The 13,364-nt window shown below is 41.1% G+C and overlaps 1 protein-coding gene across 1 annotated transcript in view; it reads left to right on the top strand.

Annotated features, from left to right (window-relative positions):
• TRIM44 (tripartite motif containing 44) overlaps positions 1-13,364 on the top strand; it is a 92,432-nt gene that overhangs the window by 49,835 nt on the left and 29,233 nt on the right. The gene's annotated exons all lie outside the window — the stretch shown is intronic.

The following is a 13,364-nucleotide window of genomic DNA, read 5'->3' as shown; positions in this document are numbered from 1 at the left end:
ATCCTGATGAAGGTTTGATGCTTGCTGCCTTTCTCATAGATACTTGATAAAATAAGTATCCCATATCTTTCAGTGTCCTGGAAATAAAATGGAGCATGGCAATATTTAGTTCGCAGGTGGGGAACCTAATTAAACCCACCAGGTTTCCTCACTTGACCTGAAAGGCGATTTTGGCCAAGCTGCACCCACCCAACATCTGATGCCTTCCTGTCAAACTGGGCATGTGAGAGGTGGGGGAGATAATGATCCAGCCTGCCATCTAAACTAGCTCATCTGATTGCTAAAAAGGGGACTAACATAATATAAAAGAATGGAGGAAGGGAGGGATGCTGCTGGTATGGAGTAGCATCCATTCTTTGTGTGGTTCTGGCAGACCTAGGCCAGGAAGACCTGGAGTCAGATTTGTGTTTGACAGTGAAGCTCACTGGTGACTTGGAGCAAGGCAGGTGTTTCAGTGAAGAAATCAGACAACCTGTCTACACCTGAACCAGGAAGCCCATCAGGAATCAAGAGCTTTATAAGGCCAAATGAGACCCTAGTCTGTGTTGGGTTGAAAGCTGCAGCACCACTGTCTTGCCACCTGTAGGAGTTTCACTGTAGAAATTTGGACAGTTCTCCGCTTGCAGATTTCTACTGCCAGAACCTTCAGCTTCAGTTCCCAAACTCATCATCACCTCTTAATCTAGCCTCTCTCCTGGCTTTTGTAATGACACAGGGGGATAGACTGTACAAAAGTCACTTAAAGCTCCTTGGAGGAACGTTGCAGTGCAAATGAGCTAATCATAACCTTTCAAGTCATCTTGACAGGTAGAATGGCATATAGGCTATTTGCTAAGGTGAGTTTTGAAGCATACTTACCTTCATGAGACACGTGTGCGAAAGCCTGTAGAGGTTCCTGAGGAATGGTTTTATGCTGGTGAATGTCGTTTTTGTGAAGGCAGTGACCTAATTCTGCCCAATCTGTTGGTCTGTTTCTTAGACTCCTGCGTCAGACAAAGGGATCTGTGTGACTCAACTAACAAAGCATCACTGTGTTGGACTTCATTTAAAAGCGCAATTAACTTTGCCATAGTCCCTCTATTGCACCCCCTGCTTTTTATTTCCTTGTACCCCCCTCTTCCAAAAAACCCTTCTTTTTCAGAGGTTTTATTTGCTGCCTGGCAAGCTGCGCTATAATTTGGAGAGAAGCACTGAATGCTGGAGTTGAGGTGTTTGAGTGACATAATAATCATACTGGAAAATGTAATTTTCTCTGCGTAGTAGAGATGGGATTATTTCAAGGAGATCTCATTAATGTGCCATTTGCCAACAAAGGGCCTAGTAACCTGTCTCTTAATAAGATTAGCTCAGGGGTCAAAACACAGGAGGCTGTTAGGGTGATGTATTTGTCCTTTTGTTCTAAAGAAATACATTGACTTGGATCCTAATTTTCCTTCCTTGCGCAGGACAGAGTTCATTTTTCACACAGCAGAGCTTCCCTGCCTCCTGCTTAACTCTGCAATCCCTTGTCCTCTCACAAAATGCTCTTGGGATGGGAGGACCATGAAAATGGTTTGATATATGGTCCTAGGAGGTGCAGGTGGAGCAGAGATTAGATGGGAATCACCCCTCCCCACCCCTTACGTGAACAGAGGAACAATTTAGGATCCAAGCCATTATCTTCTTACATTCAATTTCACTATTTCATCAGTCAAAAAACCATTTCACATGCTGACCTGTATGAACTATATTTCTGTGTGTCAGGGAATTCAGAGTAGTGGTTATACCTATTGATTAGAAGTAGATCTTTTTGGATTGTTTTTCTAGGCCAGTTCCTTATCTGCTAAATGACATAGGACATTGGTGTATGAATTGTAAATATCATTACCCAGATCAGAATTAGCTTTTTCATTAGAAAGCCTCATCTTCTCAAAGCACTTTTTTTGAATAGATTTTGTGGATCATCATCTCTCAGCTCGTCCTGCTGAGTTCTAAGTACTGAAAGGACACAGTAAATGAGCACAAAGAGACTTCAGAAAGCAGAAGAGTGCAAAGAATGACTTTGGTCACTCAACAAAGACAGCCAAGAACAGCCAGGGCTGCTTGCTGCTTGCGTTACTCCTCATCATATCCTTGAACACTTGTTGGTAAAAATACTTTGTCAAAGAGGCTATTAATAAACATCTTCTGGCACAACTCATCATAAAATAAATCTCACCCCTGGAGGCTCTATGGAAAGCTGGTATAGGCAGCCTGCTGTCAAAGCCTTGGAAATGGGTAGAAACACATTTCTTTTTATGGTGTCTAATCTTATAAAATTAAGATGGAATCATAACCCCTGGTCGGCATCAGAAGGACTTGATGGAACAGCGCAAGCAGTGCCACATTCACAGCCCCAGCAAGGCCAACAGGTGAATATGGGGCACCACTCCCCGGTTGGTGAAGCATAGAGGCTCAGTTTGGGTGTGTTCTTGTCACATGACAACAGCAGGGTCCTTATCGGATTGAGCACAACCTGTGCCTTCCCAGTCCCACTCCTGAAATGGCCTGTTCAGGGGCTGTTCAGCTGGCTTGCACTGTCGGGGGTGTCCTGAATGGTAGCTTTTGCCTGCCCACCCACCATTTGGGTGGACATAACAGGATGCTCCACACCACTGGGGCTTCCTTGATGATAGCAGAGCTTCTTTGCTGGCAAAGTCTGGCAGAGTTGAGCAAGATTGGGCAGGAAATCACCTCCATTCCACCCCAACCACATCCAGCATGGCAGACTAGTGATTTGGATAGCTCTATCTGTCACAGTGAATCTAAACAAATAGGTATGGCATTTTGAGGCAGAAATTCATTATCCCTCTAGTATCCAAAATAATGTCTCTTATGTTGTATAGAACAGCTGTGCTAGCATAAACAAGGCTGCTTATCTCCTCTGAAAGATTTGGATGGATCTGCTGTGAATTGCTTATAAGTATGTAAGCAAAAACAGTATTGAAATTGGTACAAGGTGGAAGCTCACTGTGATCTTTAGATTTGAGAAGACGTTCAGAGTGTACCAATTAATTTTTGTAAAGGTTTTTTTAAAAAATAAATACTTACCATTTATAATATCAGGGCACCGTAAAACAATAAAACACAAAACATCATTAAAATCAGTACAAAACAATCTTCAGTAGATGCCTGAAAGTAAAAAGTGAGCATCCCTGCCAGATCTTTGCTGAAAGAGGGTTCCAGATCATGGGACCAGTGGCTCTAAATGCCCAACTTCTAGTTCATTGGGCCTCTGAAATATGGAGGACAACTCTCAGTCCTCTTCCAGATAAATCTCAGTGAATGAGCTCAGATAATAAAGGCTCAGGCAGTTCTTATGGTATCCTGGACTCAAGTTGTTGAGCACATGCAATGTTATTTACTTCCAAACTTAGAACATAGTGCTAATTATCTACACACATGCCTGCCTCATGTAGAAAAGAACTGCATAATAAATTCTGTCCCATAGCAGCCATTCTTCTTTCTTTTCTTTTCTTTTATGAACAAATAGTATTTCCTGGAAAAGACTATAAAGTGCAAAAACCCCAATCAAAAGAGCCAACATTTTGTTTTTCTTCTAGTTACCATCAGTCCTCTTTTGCTTCCATTTGGTTTTCAAACTTTGCTTCAGTCTGAAATGCTAAAGTTGTGCTATACCCAGTAAGGCATGCATAAGTGTATGAACCCACCAAGCCAAATACAGTCCATGAGTTAGATATAGCAGCCTACAAGATGCTTTATAGTTCTGGTTTATTGCCTGCCTTGAATTCAGAAATGGAGTGGAAGTCTCAATAGTACATGACTAGGTTTGATCAATCACAAATTAAGCAGTGAGGTCTAAAAGGTGGCCTCACTGTATGCCCTGAAACAGGACTAATTATAGAGTGTCTCAGCACCAGACCTGTGTAATCTGCAATAGAAATTGCTCATATACATTGTACAAACTAAAATGTTCTACTTCCTGATGCGTTTCTGTAAAACAAACCAAAATACACAAAGAGAGAGAAACCAAGTGTGTTCTACTTCAGTGTACTTGCACACTATCCCCCTTTCTGGTCCTTAATTATTGAAACATTTGTCCTTTTTTATTTCGTGGTGAGTTCATGTGATTGCACACATTTATCAGAGATGCCTTTGCTAATTTAATTACCTGCTCTGCAGTTAAAAAGAGGGGTGAAGACCGCTGGGCCTCTCAGTTTGTATACTGCAACTAATCTGCACTTGGTCCTTCTCTTCTTATTTGTGGCCATTTATTTTTACAGGATATAAACATTTATGTTCAGAGATTCCTGAAACGTCCTTTCATTTATTCGGCATCATGCACAGCCTTCTCTAAACAAATTGATACGTTCCAGACAATATCATCATCTGTTACTCATCCTGATCTTATATTTTCCTTTATGTTATCACACTGGATTCCTGTCTTGCCTTATCATTTTAACACACAGGCACACACGCAATTGTCTAGGCCTCTCACAACTTAGTTTTGTGTTGGTAATTGTCAGCTCCTGTAGGGCAAGAGCCCTGTCAACAGAGACCTGAGGGCAAGCAGTACTCCAGTTCCCAGTTCTGTCTTCGTACCTTCTAAAACAGGAAATGAGCGGTGGTTCATGCATACAAGCTGATTCCTTTCATTTGCAGCAGCCATATTATTAATGAAATGTAAATATTTTGTCACTGTTGTTTATTTTAGAAGGTTGTTCAATGGTTTCTTATGTGAGGCTGCCTTGTGCTCCAGAGTGAAGCATACAAAAATATCAAAAAATAGAATAAAAATAAATACTGGTATTTTTTTTGCAAACACGGGTGCTGCTCATGGGGCACGAAATGCTTCTCTCCCTTGTTTATAGTGGTATTCCATGCTACATGCCACTACGAAGTGCGATAAAAAATGGTAGACTCTTTAGTTATGTGGACCGTAATGTGTTTCCTTATCATACAGTATGGAAAGTGGCTGGTCCTTGAAAGGTTACCTTTTTAAAATCATCATCATCATCATGTGCACCTGGGCAGATAGTTAATGAAGAGAATGATCTCTCTGTCAACATGTATAGGGAGAGAGACAGAGAGAAAAGCCTGATTCTCAAAAACAGCTCAAAAATAGAGAGGGAGAGCTGTGCAGCGCCCCTTCAGCAACGTGCTTGTCCTGGGAAGCCGAAGGAGGAACAGAGAGGCTTCGCTCAAGGGGCGCTGCACAGTTCTCCCTCTCAGCACAGCGCCTTTCCTGCGAAGAAGAGGTGCTGCGCAGAGAGGGAAAGCTGTGCAGTGGCCCTTCAGCGAAGCACCTCTCCTGGCTTCTGCCTGCTCCTGGCTTCTTCGGGCAGGGGGAGCCTTCATCCCGCTGCCCTGAAGAGGCTTGGCGCAGCTATCCCAGAAGCCAGAATAGCCAGAGGCTATCCCAGAAGCCAGATCCCTCTTGCTGTTTTGGCTTCTGGAATTCAGAATTCCCCCCCCCCCTTGTTTTCCTCCTCCCAAAACTAGGTGCGCCTTATGGTCTGGTGCGTCTTAAGGAGTGAAAAATACGATAGATCTGAGGGTGGTTCACAGCATCAGAATTCAACATAAAACACAAAATGCATAATCAAAACAAGAACAAAACAAATAACCCCCCTATTAATTAAGCATAGCTACTCATTGATATTGAAAGTAGCCCCAATTAATTGTGATGCCCATCTGTTATTGAGACTGAAATGGAGGGTTGGATCAAGTTTTTCACATATTAAAGAAAGAACAGCTAGATATAATCTGTTTGCAAGAAACCCATATTGCCAGGATACACAGGAAACTTTTGATAAATAAGAGATTAGGACTGGAATTTGTTTCCTCAGACAAAGTTAAGAAAAGAGGGGTGGTGATTTATGCCAAGGAAAAATGGGAACCAAAATTGATCTTTAAAGATGATGAAGGAAGATACCTGGCAGTAGAAATTCAAATTCAAGGAGAAAAGATCTTAATTGTTGGAGTTTACGCACCTAATGAGGGGAAGGCAGAGTTCTTCAAGAAGTTGCATGAGACTTTAATGGACTTTATGGACTTTAAAATTATAATGATGGGAGATTTCAACGGAGTTTTCTCCACAAACATGGATAAGGCACAAAGACAAGTAATATCTAAGGACGGGAGACTACCAAAGACCTTTTTTGAACTCACTGACACCATGGACTTGATTGACATTTGGAGAACTAGGAACCCTCTGGAAAGAGAGGGAACCTTCTTCTCGGAAGCAAAAATGACCTGGACTAGAATTGATCAAATTTGGATTTCTAGCAGCCTGGCACCAAGAGTGAAAAAAACAGAAATCTGCACAAAAACCTGCTCCGACCATAATGCAGTCAAGATGGAAATGAAATTAACAACGGCTGGAACCTTCAGATGGAGAATGAATGACACCCTATTTAGAGATGAAGAAATTTATCGAAAGGCCCAAAAAATATTGAAGGATTACTTTGAGATAAATTTGAGAACGGAGGTGGAAAAAAGAACAGTATGGGACGCAAGTAAGGCCGTGATGCGTGGATTCCTAATTCAGCAAAATTCTATAAAAAGGAAGAAACAAAATGAGAGGAAGGAAAAGATTTTGAACCAGATAAAGGAAGGAGAAAAGAAACTGAGATCTAAACCGAAGTCTCATGAGATCTTAAGAGAAATAAAATATCACCAGACGCAATATATGGAATTGATGAATCAAGAAATAGAATGGAAGATAAAGCAAATGAGACAAAAGACATTTGAATCGGCAGATAAATGTGGGAAACTGCTGTCATGGCAACTGAAAAAGAGGCAAAAGTTAAACACTGTGACATCCCTGGAAATAGATGGGAAAATTATCAACAAACCAAATGAAATAAGTAATTGTTTTCAAAGCTTTTTCAAAAAACTTTATGCACAAGGGCCTACAAACGAACAAGAAATAGAGGAATTTGTTAAAAAATATGGACTATCAAAGATCCCAGAACAAAATAAAAGGATTTTGAATGAAAAAATTACAGAACAAGAAATAGAGGGTGCCATCCAGAATATGAAATTGGGGAAATCACCAGGACCAGATGGTTTGACTGCGAAATACTACAAAGATCTTAAAGAATGGCTAATACAGCCATTGAAGGAAGTATGCAATCAGATATTAGAGGGGAAAAAGGCTCCCGAATCGTGGAAAGAAGCATTCATCTCACTTATACCGAAGACAGAAACTGAGAAACATCAAGTTAAAAACTACCGCCCTATATCACTCTTGAATGTGGATTATAAAATTTTTGCAGACGTTTTGGCAAAAAGATTTAAGAGAGTTTTGGTGGAGGAGATTCATAAGAACCAAACAGGCTTTCTCCCAGGGAGACATATGTCAGAGAACGTGAGGAACATTATAGACATTTTGGAGATGCTAGAGGTAGACATTAACAGGAAGGCAGTTTTGATCTTTGTGGACGCGGAGAAGGCCTTTGACAACATTTCTTGGAAATTTATGAAGAAGAATCTCCACGGGATGGGGGTAGGCCAAGGGTTTGAAAACGGTATAGGTGCAATATATTCTGAACAAAGAGCGAAACTAATTGTGAACAATGTGGTAATGGATGAAATACCAATAGAGAAAGGCACACGACAGGGATGCCCTATATCCCCTTTACTGTTTATATCTGTCCTGGAGGTTTTATTAAACATGATTAGGAAGGACCAGCTGGTAAAAGGAATACAGGTCGGATCCAAACAATATAAGTTAAGGGCATTTGCAGATGACTTAGTGCTAACTTTGCAACAGCCAGAAGCTAGTACCAAAAGAGTTTTAGAATTAATGGAGATATTCGGCCAGGTCGCAGGATTCAAACTGAACAAACAGAAAACAAAGGTGCTGGAAAAAAATCTAACAAAAGAGGAGAAAGATAGGTTTCAAAGTGAAACTGGGTTGGAAATAGAAAAAAAGGTTAAGTACCTGGGGGTAAATCTGACATCAAAAAATGTGAATCTATTTAAGGATAACTATGAAAAATGCTGGACAGAAGTTAAAAAAGATCTAGACATATGGTCTAGGCTGAAACTCTCCTTGTTAGGCCGAATTGCTGTCATTAAGATGAATGTATTGCCAAGAATGTTGTTTTTATTTCAGACGTTACAGATTCTAGACAAAATGGACTGTTTCAAGAAGTGGCAGAAAGACATATCTAAATTTGTCTGGCAGGGCAAAAAGCCCAGAATAAAATTTAAGATCTTAACTGATGCAAAAGATAGAGGGGGCTTTGCCCTGCCGGACTTAAGACTTTATTATGAATCAGCAGCCTTTTGCTGGTTGAAGCAATGGCTACTTCTTGAAGACACAGACATTCTTGATCTGGAAGGATATGACAATAGCTTTGGTTGGCATGCATATCTGTGGTATGACAAGGTAAAGATTTATAAAAGTTTTAAAAACCATATTGTCAGGAAAGCATTGTACAATGTTTGGAATAGATATAAGGATTTATTGGAAAGTAAAACCCCTAGGTGGTTGTCACCAATGGAAGCGAAAGCAGTGAAAAAAATTAACATGGACTCTAATTGGCCTAAGTATTGTGAAATTTTAGAATATGATGGCGAAAAACTGAAGCTACAAAGTTTCGAGAAGCTAAAGCATAAGGTTCGAGATTGGTTACACTACCGTCAGATAAATGAGATGTTTAAGCAGGACAGGAAACTTGGTTTTCAGAAGGAGAGGTCAAAGTTAGAAACAGAATTGTTAGAATCCAATACTAAAAATCTATCTAAAATGTATAATTTGCTGCTGAAATGGAATACACAGGATGAAACAGTGAAATCAGCCATGATTAAATGGGCACAGGATATTGGTCATGACATTATGTTTGACGACTGGGAACAGTTATGGACCACCGGTGTTAAATTTACGGCATGTAATGCCCTGAAAGAGAATATAATGAAAATGATCTATAGGTGGTACATAACCCCAGTCAAACTTGCAAAGATCTATCACCTGCCCAATAACAAATGTTGGAAATGTAACGAGGCTGAAGGTACTTTTTATCATCTTTGGTGGACCTGCCCAAAGATTAAGGCCTACTGGGAAATGATCTATAATGAAATTAAGAAAGTCCTTAAGTGGACATTTGTTAAGAAACCGGAGGCTTTTCTCTTGGGCATGGTCGGCCAATTGGTACCAAAGAAGGATAAGACATTCTTTATGTATGCAACCACAGCAGCAAGAATCCTGTTGGCAAAGTATTGGAAGATGCAAGAATTACCTACTCTGGAAGAATGGCAATCGAAGGTGATGGAATATATGGGACTGGCAGAGATGACCGGCAGAATCCGTGACCAGAGGAAAGAGACAGTGGAAGAGGACTGGGGGAAATTTAAAATATATTTAAAAAACTACTGTAAAATTGTGGACTGATAAGATGTTAAGGGGTAGGAAACAAAGAATTACAGCTGTAAATCTTAAACTTTAAGAAAACTTAAAAGGGACTTGACTAAAGATTGATCGATGAGTTGCTCGAAAGAACGGTAAAACAAGGATGTGGCGAAGGGAAGGCATGGGGAAGTCAATTTTTGTTGTTTGTTTTTAGTGTTTGTGTTTGTTTTGTTTGTTCTTATTATGTGAAAAAACCAATAAAAACATTTAAAAAAAATATGAAATGGAGGGTTGAACTTCATTACTCTAGATCACTCTTACCCCTACCTACCTGCGGGGAGGAAGATAGAGGAGAGGGTGCTGAACTGTCTCTGTAGAACCCAAGCCACTTCAACTGATGAAGGTAACAATAATACCTCAGCTACCTTGTAAGTGGGCAGGGAGCAGCAGGACCTCAGAACCCTCTTATGTGGGGGAACACATGCTGCATTTCCTATTAATAAAATTTAGTAACCGATAAAGGCACCAGCCAGAAGTTTTGTTCTGTAAGTGCATCTGTAAGTCTTTCATCTCAAAACTGAACCTCTTTCCTCTAAAATCTCTGCGTTTTAAAGTCAGTGATTGAAAGGGAATGTTTAGGTCCAGTGGCTATAATGCTGGAACAGAGAAGGCCGAGTTTGAAACCTTGGCCAACCATGAATTTCTTGGGTTTGAGTTTAAGACGTCTCTCGTAGAATAAAAATAAGGTGGCATGCCTGTGGAGCTGGGGCTCTTCTTCTTCTTCTTTTATACAGAAGTGTAAATATTTATGCAACTTTCCCTGAGCCTTTCTGATAAAACACATTACATATTGAAATAAAGTATGAGCTCTTTGGGACAGGATTTGTTAATGTTGCTGCCTCAAGCAATAGGGCTGAATTTTGATGAGGATTCCTGGATGCCACTGTTATCAGAAATAAAACACCTTGGCTCTTCTTCGCTTGTGAAAGTTCGTCATTGCTAAAGAGAGCATTGGGGCCAGTAATGGTAAAAGTTGTGATATCTGGGTGGTTCTGTTTTAAATCACATGGAAAATACTTTTCAACAACAACAACAAAAATAAACTGCTATATCAAAAACAAACTAACTTCTAAGCAGTTAATAGTTTAAAATACATTTATAAAAATACAGATAGAATCAACAGAATTTAAAAACAAGTATACATGGCAAAACTACATGACTGGGTAGGCTTGCCAAAATGAAGTTTTTAGCAGGTGTCAAAAGCAGTACAATAAAGGGATCTGCCTGACATTAATAGGCAGAGAGTTCTTGAGAATAGGTCCTGCCATCCTAAAAGATTGTTTCATTGCAGATGTATCGTGAACCATTTTATGGCTCTTGTTAAACTGCAAATTCCACAGATGAAAACAGGCATAGGGCATGTATGAGGCAAGATGATCCTTCAAGTAAACTGGTCCCATGGTGCTGAGGGCTTTATATTCTAATGTTGGCCTGGTAACAAATCAGCAGCCAATACAGATCTCTGAGCAGGGTGGAATATGCTAGTAGGTCCTCATGCCTGTCAGCCATCTTGCTGCAGCCTTCTGCATTAACTGCAGCTTCCAAACCAAGTTCAAGGGAAGCTCCACGCAGAGTGCATTCCAGTACTCCAATTTTGAAGTTACCGGATGTGAGGGCGATCTGGCTGCGACATCTGTCACCCCATTGATCGCCAGGGTTGATTCGGCTGATCTGGCTGGCTAGGCGGGTGTCCCCTTCCTCCCTCACCGCTCCATGTGCGTCCCTCCCAAAGCTGCGCGCTCGGTGGAAGAGGACGACCATCCCAGATAGAAGGAGAGTACCGTTCTTCGGTCAAGGGTATACGATAGCTGCGCTCCCCTGCTAGAACCTCCAAACAAGCTCAATTTTGAAGTTACCAGTTCCTGGACCACTGCAGTCAAGCTATCCAGGTCCAGGGACTAGTCTAAGCCACTGAGTTCCACAGTGACAAAATACACAGAGAGAAACCAGACTGCACACACAGACTGGATCCAGAAGCACACACAGACTACAGACCTGCTCCTTTAGAGGGAGTATAACTACATCCAGGGCAGGAAGTAAGCACAGGGGAAGGCAAATCGTCAAAAATGCATATGTTCCAAGTCTGCTTTTCTAGTTTATAGATTTCTAGAATCATGGTAAAAATACTTACTTACTTACTTACTTAATTGATTAATTAATTAATTCACCAAACCTTTATTAGGCATTACAAGTATAGGCCACCATAAAACATATATAAAATTTTAAAATATAAATATATACAAATAAACAGCCATGTAAAATATATAATAACGGGGGTTTTCATTGGGATTTCTTCCCGCTAAATAGTGTCATTCACCACTCTAAGAGATACTATTGACAAAAACTCAGCCACCCTTGCAGTTACTTCCGGGTTAATGTCAGACAGATAGAATCTGATATTTTCATTGTGCTGTGATGTTAGGTAAAGGTAAAGGCACCCCTGCCCGTACGGGCCAGTCTTGACAGACTCTGGGGTTGTGCGCCCATCTCACTTAAGAGGCCAGGGGCCAGCGCTGTCCGGAGACACTTCCGGGTCACGTGGCCAGCGTGACATCGCTGCTCTGGCGAGCCAGAGCCGCACACGGAAACGCCGTTTACCTTCCCGCTGGTAAGCGGTCCCTATTTATTTACTTGCACCCGGAGGTGCTTTTGAACTGCTAGGTTGGCAGGCGCTGGGACCGAGCAGCGGGAGCGCACCCCACCGCAGGGATTCGAACCGCCGACCTTTCGATCGGCAAGTCCTAGGCACTGAGGCTTTAACCCACAGCGCCACCTGCGTCCCTGCTGATGTTAGACTACCCAAAAAAAGGGGATAGCATGTAGCTGGCTGTACCATTGTAGCTGGCTGTACAATGGACAGTAGAAGAGAATACATTCTACAGTGTGAAGCGCATGGTAAAAATACTGTGGTTTTCTATTGGATTCAGGATCACTAAGTGAAGGGGTTTTTTGCTGACCTTATGAAGCCCAACTTTAATCAAGGTGAGTTTTGCCAGTAGTAAAATACACTTTGACTCCAGACTGCTCTCTGGAAAATGCCTTTTCCCATGCCCTTCTCTCTTGCTGGTGATTTGGTTAATCTCTGACTTTGCATTTGCTATTCCTGAGATGTTTGATCCCGCAAACAAATTAATGTCTTGCTGCTACATGCAGCATTTGAGTTAATCCATGGTACAGCCTGGACCATCTGTACTGTTTCTCCCTTGTGAAGAAATCCCTCTTGGTTTGCTGTTAATGCACTTGATTTGACCTGAGTAATAAAACAAATCCTTTGTTCTTCAAAAGATATGTCTGTTTTAGCTTCTTAAAATTCTGTCACTTCCTTTATAAGCAGGGCTGAAGCTAAGCTAAGCTGAGTTTTTAGCTCAAATATTGCTCTCTTGGTTCAGCTGGAAACACTTGCATACCATTTTTAATTATCTGTGTATTAATTTGTTCTTTTAATAATGTCTATTGAAACTGAGTATTTATTTGAACTGAGTAGTCAGGTAGTGTAATAGTAATAATAACAGTTCTTACTGAGGTCCAAAGGATTTTTTCTGCTGACTGTGGAGTTATTTTGTTCCAGACCCTGTTCACAAATGGCAATATGTCTTTGGAGTAATGTGTCTTTGGAGTGAAAAGTCATATCAGCTTTGATGCACACCAGTTTGGGAATGTCCATTTAGTTGTGTTTTATGCTAGTAGGCAGAAAGGACTCTCAGTGTTCCTGCTTCCTTCCTTTCCTAGTTGCAGTAGTTCCCTCCGCCGCCTCTGCTTCTTCTTTGAAACCTGTAACAAACAATAATTTGAAACTTGAAAGCACAGTAACAGTCTCCCCCCCCCCCCAACCATTGCTGTGTTTTACTGATAGTAAAGAGTGTGGAAAAATATCTGGGCTTCTGGCAGAGCATCCTTGCAGGTGAAGCGAAATGTTGCACACTGCTGAAGCAGAATTCAGGGACCTGGTCCGTATAGCTGAGCTAAT

The sequence above is a fragment of the Podarcis melisellensis genome (assembly GCF_964234715.1).
Source record: "Podarcis melisellensis genome assembly, chromosome: 1".
In the NCBI taxonomy this organism is placed as follows: domain Eukaryota; kingdom Metazoa; phylum Chordata; class Lepidosauria; order Squamata; family Lacertidae; genus Podarcis; species Podarcis melisellensis.
This window is presented reverse-complemented; position numbering and strand designations above follow the sequence as displayed.